At 50.1% G+C, this 8,472-nt stretch overlaps 1 pseudogene across 1 annotated transcript; it reads right to left on the bottom strand.

Moving 5' to 3' along the window:
* On the bottom strand, nucleotides 1-6,988 carry LOC141570765 (granzyme H-like; annotated as a pseudogene). Its single transcript, XR_016020781.1, has 4 exons — nucleotides 6,932-6,988; nucleotides 5,037-5,220; nucleotides 4,390-4,511; nucleotides 1-4,185 (listed from the first exon to the last, which is right to left on the bottom strand). The product of XR_016020781.1 is annotated as a granzyme H-like (transcript).
* Between the last annotated feature and the right edge of the window lie 1,484 nt (nucleotides 6,989-8,472).

Raw genomic sequence — 8,472 nt, 5'->3', positions numbered from 1 at the left:
ATAACTGTATTGGAACACCCTCCCTACTCACCTGATCTGGCCCCCAGTGAAATCTTCCTTTACCCAAAGATAAAGACAATATTGAAAGGCAGAAGACAGAACCTGGGAAGGCCAGGGAGGAAGGCCTTAGGGAGAAGCTAGGCTTTGGCTTTGCAATTTTGTGTTTGTAAAGACTTGACCATGTTGCAATGCTGATGGGGAACGTTAGGAGAGCTGAAGATGCAGGAGCGCTTGGGGAGGGGGATAGATGCAAATCAGCAAGGACCCTTAAGAGCCAGGACAGGAGGTATTTGAAGCCCATATGCAGAATCGTTTTGCTGGGTTTGAGAGCAAAGTCTTTGTCGTGCGGGAGACCCTGCTCGCTGCGCCATTTGTCGTGCGGGACGGCCTGCAGGGTCTCTGGTCCCGCTCCCCACATAACGCAGGATATGGTGAGGCCGAAAAGGAACACCCACGGAGCCATAGGTAGGGGAGTCATACCACTATATTCTCGCTGGCAGCACTATACTCTCACTGGAGGCTGGATCCACACTGTCCGCAAACCGCCATCCACACTTGCCAGCCTAGCCGCCATCTTCTTGCTAACCCCCATTCTTCCTCTTTCTCCTCTCTCATCGCCACAGCAGTTATATTGTGGCCAATGGCTCACTGGTTACAGCTGACGGCCAACTAGCCACAGCTGATGGCCATGCAATCACAGTTGGCCATTTACTACCTGAGCCAGGCACCTATCTATATGAGGCCGAGAGCCTGGAAACTACTTTCTGGGGCTCTGCCCCCCACAGTCTTGTATCTGCATCACCCTGTCACCTCCCACTGTCACTGCCTGAGAGTCCACCACTGTCAAAGTTCCCAAGGCCAAGTGACTTGGAAAGTGTTTGTAGTCAGAAACATTTTTACCCCACTGGGCATAACTTCGTATCCTTTCCAGTAAGGAGATACAAAATACATGATACCAGGACATGTATCCTGGGGCAGCTTCCTATGTACGTGACATGGTTTGATGCAAGGGACACTAAGTCTGTTTCCACCTAAAACAGCACTCACCAACCTGCCTCAGATCCCTGAAATATCACACCACTTGGATTACCTTCCTGAAGAGTCCTGTTAAAACACAAACAGGTCAAAACCATCTTGAAAAGAGCGCCCATGTTCATAGCAGCGTATTCCCAATGGCCAAAAGGTGGAAGCAACCCGAGTGTCCATTGATGGATGCATGGATAAACAGGAGGTGGTATGGTCACACTACGGAATGTTATTCAGCCTTGAAAAGGAAGGAAATTCTGACCCATGCTCCAATATGGATGAACCTTGAGGACATTATGTTAAGTGAATAAGCCAGTCACAAAAACACAAATACTGTAGGTTTCCACCCACATGAGATACACACAGGAATCAAATTCAGAGACAGGAAGTAGAATGGTGGTTGCCAGGGGCTAAGGGCAGTGGGGAGTGGGGCATTGTTGTCTAATGGGCACAGAATTTCAGTTTTGCAAAATAAAAGAGTTCTGGAGATGGATGGTGGTGGTGGTTGCACAACAATGTGAACGTACTTAATGCTGCTGAACTGTGCACCTAAAATGGTTAAGATGGTGAATTTTATGTTATATGTATTTTACCATAATTTAAAAATATGAAACAATAAAAAACACAGGTCATTTAAAAGGTGAAAAAGAAATATTGAAAGGCAGACATTTTGATGACATTCAGGACATCAGGGTAACACGATGACGACTCTGATGGCCAGTGCAGAAGAAAAGTTCCAAATTTCCTTTGAAGGGTGGACTAGGCACTGGCATCAGTGAATAGCTTCCCAAGGGGAGTACTTCAAATGTGACCATAGTCATATTCAGCAATGAGGTGTGTAGCACTTTTTCCAGGGTGAGTTCTTGAACTTAATTGTCTGACCTTGTAATTAAAGATAAGGTACGCTGGTTGCCTCCTTCCTCACCTCTGGAGATGGACTTCACTGAACATAGATTGGAAACCACAGGACCTGTGGGTCTCCAGGTCTCTTAGGTATTTTACACGGCCCTTCTGGAATCAAACAAGATCCTGCGTGTAAAACTGTAATGTGCAATACAGATAAAATACTGAGAGTTTAATTATTTTCAAGACAAGATTTCTTGTGGATTCCAAATACAGATCTATGCGTGCTAAACTGATCTGCCTCATGGAAGGAGAGGAACCAGAAAAATTGAGAGACAATTTCTCATCACTGTAAGTTTCTCAGTGGTAGGGACAGAACCTGTTATGTGCCTGGCACAGAGAAATCTAAACTTGACGTGTTGATGGATGGCAAAGTGGTACTTTGCAGTCCTGGACCCTGGAACCTTCTGGCTCACAGAACTGCCATAACCCAGGTTGCCAGCAGAGGGAGGCAGGTCCCGAGCCCAGGCCAGGCTGAATAGGGTAGAGGCTGCAGAGTGACTCCACAGGCCATGGTGGCTGTGCCCCAGGGGGATGCTGGGCTGGAAGGAGTGCCTGGGCTGTCCTTGCACAAGTGGGACGTGAGTTCTGGCTCCTCCAATAGGTATTAGGTGGGCTTCCAGTTCAGGGCTGGTGAGGAAGCAATAAGGAGAATTCACTTGGGACACTGGGTACTCTGTTTGGGAAATGAGATTCTGGCTCAAAACAGTGTGGGCTGGGAGGGTAGGCGCTGGTGGCCAGGGCACTTGGATGGAAAACAGGGGCTGGTGTGGGAAGTTCAGCCAGGGAGGAAGGCAGACAACTGAGTTCAGCCCTGGGCCCAGGGCAGGGCAGGGGAATAGGACCTAAGTGAAGCGAGGGCCATCATAGGAGCATCTCAGCCTCCTAAGCTGTTGAAAGTCTTGGCTGTGGTTGAAGCCTACTCCCTGTGGAGAGAGAGAGGCCCGGGAAACAGGAAACTGAGTGTCCAGATATGGCCTCTGGCCTCTGGGTCCCTAGAGATATTCCCCTTCCATTGACCTGGTCCTTTCTCTGCCAAACAGTTGGGGGATTGGTGATTGTGTTAGTCTTAGAGAAGGTAAGAACTTTCTAAGGCCCAGAGAGAACTATTTTTTTGGGGGAGAAGATTGTCCTTTAATAATAGAGTTTAGACTCAGTCCTTACTGACGGCTAAGCACCAAAGAGCTGTGCTCGCAGGTACGAAGCTACATGGGTTTTAGGGAGGAAAGAGGGCTGTGGGAGAAAGAAGGACGCAAAATCCAGAATTGCCAGCAGAGGGCTCCCTGGAGCGGTGTTGTTGCCTATTGAAAGTGGTTCAGTGAATAAGATTTCAGTGTCCTCACTCTAGGGATTTGTTTATCATGGCCCTGTACTCCCCACTGCCCACCCCCATGGAATTCTTGCCTCTGCCCCAGGAGAGATGGTCAGACCCAGAGGAAGGTCAGTCTCATGCTGTTAGAGGTGCTTCACTGTTCTCTTTGTCCAGGGCAGGAAGTGTGAGACCTTCATGTAGCCGCCTGGAGGTTTCGTGTTTGTTCTGTAGGAGAAAGTACCCTGGGCTGTGTTGTTACACATGAGGGGCCCCCAGAGTCTCCCTGTGGCAGAAAGAGGAAGGACTGAATTGGGCTTCCTCATGGTCCTGCTGTCCCAGGGGTGGGTGGCCTCTGTTAGGGGCTGCGTGGGGATCCAGGCCAGGGCAGGCCTCCTCACCTCCTTGTCGGAGGGCTCCAGCCTGGCTCTGACTATCTTTCCAGCTTGGCCCACGCCAAGCCTTTCTCTTCATTCCTCAGGGAAATGCTGGTGATGACACTGCTGTGGGATGACTGATCCTTCTTCCCCCCAAACCCCGGATCCACTCAGGGCAAAACAATAAAGTCTATATTTGTGGACTGGGCTGTTCAAACTCTCAGGCTGACGTATGAAGATATGGCCGTTCCCATACCCCAGAGCTCCCAAGTTCCTCTCCCCACGACTTGTCTAGGTAAACGCTAGAAACCTGACCTTGACACCTGTCATCCTCTCCTGGGTCCCCTACACAAACCTGGGTGTCCCACAGTAGTAGCTGGGGAAGCGGGATCTGCACTCTCGATCCTTTTGAATGGTCAGCTCCACTTCCTGTAGAGTATTTGCTAAGGTGCCCATCGTGCCTTGTCCCCAGCCGGCCACGCTGCACTTCTGTCCTGGCCTCACCGAGTCCTTACCCCTGTGCAGGCGGACGGGCTTCACAGCTTTAGTCAGCTTGATATTTCTCCCCAGCTGATGGGGAAGAGGCAAGACAGGCCAAGGTCAGCCAACGACCCCTGGGCCTGGACATGCGATGGGTCTGCACTGTCTTCCTTCCCCCCTGAGGCACTGGGACTAGTCAGGTGGCCAGGATGGGCAAGAAGGAAGGAAGAGGTCACAGTGAGAGGAGAAACAATCTGGACCCTGGAGAGCAATCACAAGAGGAGGTTTCCTTACCTGCAGTAACATGATGTCATTGGAGAAGTTCAGGCTGGGGGATGGCTTTTGTCACTTTGAAGACATACTGGATCTTCTCCTGTTGCTTGATGTTGTGGGCTCCCAGGGTGACAATGATTGAGCTGCACAGAGAGCAGAGTGGGAGTGTGGGGGGCATGGGGTCTCAGGACATACAGCCCATGAGCCGTGAAGGGTAGATGACAGCTGAGGTGGGACAGAGCTGCCGTTAGGGGAAATTGAGGCAACTGGAGGGCCAGGAGCTGAGTGTCCTCTCTGCTTCTCAAGGACACTGAGGGTAGGGCTTCTGGGAGCTGTCTCTTGCTCTCAGGCAGTATCATGACATTGCCTGAGTTTGCATGTTTACCCTAATGCACACTGTCTCCTCCACCATTGCTGGATTTGGCCCGTGTGGTCCCTCTCTTCTCAATTTGCCACTTGTCTCACCTGTGACCCTCTGAGCCCAGCTTGCCTGTCCTATTTCTCAGTTTTTCATTGCCCAGTCACGCTCTCACATGGCTCCTATGAAGAGCTCTGGTGGCTTGAGTTAGCACGAGCCCGGGGAGCTCACCTGGGCTGCAGCCCTTGGGGAAGGACAGGGGACCCTGTAGGAGTCTGGGGGGAGGGGAAGGCTGGCTGCTGCCACTTACCTGCCGCTGCAGTGAGCAGCTGTCAGAACAAAGTTCTCTCGCACAAGGACACCTCCGCACCTTTTCTGTGTCCCATTATCCACAAACTGAATGTAGGCCATGTCGGACGGGAGTGGGGCTTGGCCTCATGTCCCCCGATGATCTCCTCTGAAGGAAAGGCTGGAAGGGGGGTGACTGGGAGTGGCTGTGGGAGGAGGGAAGGCTTAGGGAGGCGATGACTGAGGTGTGACCCGAAGACAATGGGGGGAGGGTCTCTGGTTCTCCTGCAGCAGAATCACCTTTTCTGAACCTCAAGCCTCAGACTCCAGCTTTAGAAAGGCAGGGCAGTGCTTGTTCTCCGAGTCATATGAAGACACAAGTATGGAGGAGCTAAGACCTATCTTGAAGGTGGCGGAGCTGCAGGTAATGTGTACAGGACGCAGTGAGTCTCCCTGACCACACCAAGTCTCTGGTAGAATCCTGATTGGTGCTGTTTTCTAATGATCTACCCATGAGTTATGGAGCTGGATTTCTAAAATCTTCCTGTCTGAAGGCCTAGACATCCTAGGTTCTCAGTAGGTATGTTATGATTGCATCAATGCATGGCCTCCAATTAGCTTCTGGCTGAGGATTGGTGGGGACTGTGCTGGTGGGATTCAAAGCCACAGGGATGGTGAGAGGGCACTGCCAATGACAGTGGAGCAGTTGAGGGCCTGGGAAAGCCAGGGGAAAAGGGGATGAAATAGGCTGCCCAGGCCTGGGGCAGAGCCAAGGCTACCAGGGAACCCTGTGTGCAGTCATCTAGCCACTGCTGAGATCAGTCGCACCCTGGGCTCCTCTCCTGAGCAGGAGCAAGGTGGTGGAGGGCATAAGAGCTTTAAATGGTTCTTGAGCTGGTCCAGGGACAACTCTCCCAATGAGCGATTTGTCTGAGGTGCCCTTTCCTGGGTTGGAGTGAGGGATTTTAATTCCTTTTCTTTTGTAGCTTCACATCCTTTGCTAAATGTATTTCTAAGAACAACCTCCTTTTTCGGTGATAAGAGAGAGGCTAAGACCTTGCAGTGGAACCCTTCTTCCCATCCATCCTTGTTGAGTAGCTATCAAACATGGGACTTGTTGGTCTGGGTTTGGGAGGGAAGCAAGCTGGGCTTCAGAAAGTTCCTGGGCTCAAATGCAGGACAAGCCCTGCCTGTGCTGGACCAAAGGTTTGGGAGTACGGAGTGTTTTATGAGATGGGCTGAGGCCTCAGGAATGGGATAGTCACTCACCTGTCCTGAGCTCAGAGGGTAGAAGAAAGGCCAACAAGAGCAGGAGTGGATGCATCTGCTCAGGTCAGAGCCGCTGGTGTTTCTGCCTTCCAGACACAAAGCCCCAGAGGGGAACAAAGGAAGTGTGGCTCAGCGACTCACACACCTCCTCAACACTTGCTCCTTTAGTTTTGCTGGGTGTCACCATAGAAGGTGGTTTGTCAGAGTTCTCTGGTTTGGTTAGGTGAGAATGGCACTGTCACCACATTTGTATTTCATGGCTCCTGCCTCTTTTTCCTTTCTGATGAAATCATGAATAATTACTTAGCAAGTTGTGTTTAGTGGTATGAGTGATGTGGCCCTGTCCTTCAGAGGCTGACGGTCAGCTGGAGTAGACTGAGAATCTGTGGGTAGTTGGGGTGCTAAGGGCGATGGTGGAGGGTCTGCTTGGTGGTGGGAGATAGAGGCTGGACTGGCCTGAGGCCCAGGTAGCACTGAACACACCCCAGTGAGCCAAACGGTCACTCCATTTCCTATCTTACCACCTCTCCAGCCCATATTTTTCGAATATTTAGAATCCCCACTTTAAATATCAATATTCTGTGACACAGAGACCTAGAGCTTTTCTTACCCACAGTTTTGAACACACATCCTTGACTTGATACTCACTGGATGGAAACAAGTCATCATGGCGTCTGTTGGAGCCGAGTGGCCTGATTGGCTCATGCTGCGGTTATTTAGCACCCCTTGGGCTGAGGAAGGGACTTCCCCCCCCCCCCCAAATCATAGAGCCTCTGTGTGGGCAATTTCCCGTCAAGAAATGCTGTTTACTGTTGCCAGGCGATGGGGAAATGGATGCCGACCATCCCGATAGTTACTGGCCACTAAGTTTTCTCTGTCCAGTGTCCAGAGAACCTTGTCTCTGACGTCCTCGGGCCTAGTACTTGTATACGCTGCATACAGATTATCCCAATGCTGTCATCAGTGTGACAGAAGAAGAAAGAGAAGTGGAAAGGGAGGTATGATGACTTCCAAACAGCCCGACCCAGTTCTGTTCTAGGAACGGCATCTCGTGAATACATCGAGAAAGAGTGGAAGTAAACATGCTTAAGCAGCAGTCATGATATCTGGGTGGTGGAGGTCTCGGCAGTTTTCATTTTGTTGTTTATGTCTTAACTCTCTTTCTATGACGAATAAGTATTACTTATATACCCAGAATACATTTTCCCTGAGTCAAAGCAACTCATCCATGGCCCACATTCAGTGAACTACTCTTTTTCAGTCCTGCCTTCTCCAAGGTGGATGTTTAAAATAAGGTTACTTTTCTGAATTCAGTATTGTGAAAGATTTAGAGATTGTTGAAAAATAGAAGAAATAAACTCCCTCTATAAGCTTTATGCTGTAGGATACTGTTGAAACAATAGAAAAATACTGTTGAAAGTAGTACTTTTCATTACAGTGAGTTTCCTTTGGAGATACAAACACACACACACACACACAACACACACACACACGCACAATGGGAGGTGGGGAGAGGCTGGCCTAGACCAAGATGGAAGAGCACCTTGAAGGTCATTTCGGGCTGCAGGAGGATGGGCTGCCAGGACAGCAGAGGTTGCAGTGAGCCCTGCGCCCAAGACAGGGCTGTGACAGGCACTGTGCTGGGCCTGGGAGTACTCAAGGGCCCTCCTGAATCTTCTCAGGCTTCCAACTGCTCTGATTTGGGGAAGGAGTGTTTCGTGGGGTGAAATTACATCTTTCCAAGGTTCTCACACATTTTTGTTCTGGTAGGAGAAATGGCCCCCTACCCAGGGCGTCTTAGCTCATCCTTGTTTCAATTTCTAAATTCTTTTATGTTGTGTATTGGCCCTTGGTTCTGCTAGTGGGGTAGGGCTGTGGGTGTGGATTGAAGTAGGAGAGGAATATGGATGCCATACGAGGGTTGTCAGGACGAGGGTCACTTTTTCCTGGGGTGACGCTCCTTTTTCCTGATGGAGCTTTCATTCAGCCTGGCAGGGGGAGCTGGCACTGGGAAGGTGTATTTGGAAGGAGTTTGTTATCGATGCAGAATGATTTTTTATTGTATGGATGGAAGGTGAGTTACACTGAAGGGGGAAGTCTGTAAAAGATCAGAGATGTGAACAGATGGTTTCTGGACACAATAGTTGGTAAGTAATAAAGGTTTCAGTGAACAAAAGAGGAATCAATGA

The sequence above is a fragment of the Rhinolophus sinicus genome, chromosome 3 (assembly GCF_057876585.1).
Source record: "Rhinolophus sinicus isolate RSI-liver-muscle chromosome 3, RSI-T2T, whole genome shotgun sequence".
NCBI classification, from domain to species: Eukaryota; Metazoa; Chordata; class Mammalia; order Chiroptera; family Rhinolophidae; genus Rhinolophus; species Rhinolophus sinicus.
The sequence above is the reverse complement of the archived record's forward strand: the minus strand, read 5'-3'. Positions and strand labels throughout refer to the sequence as shown.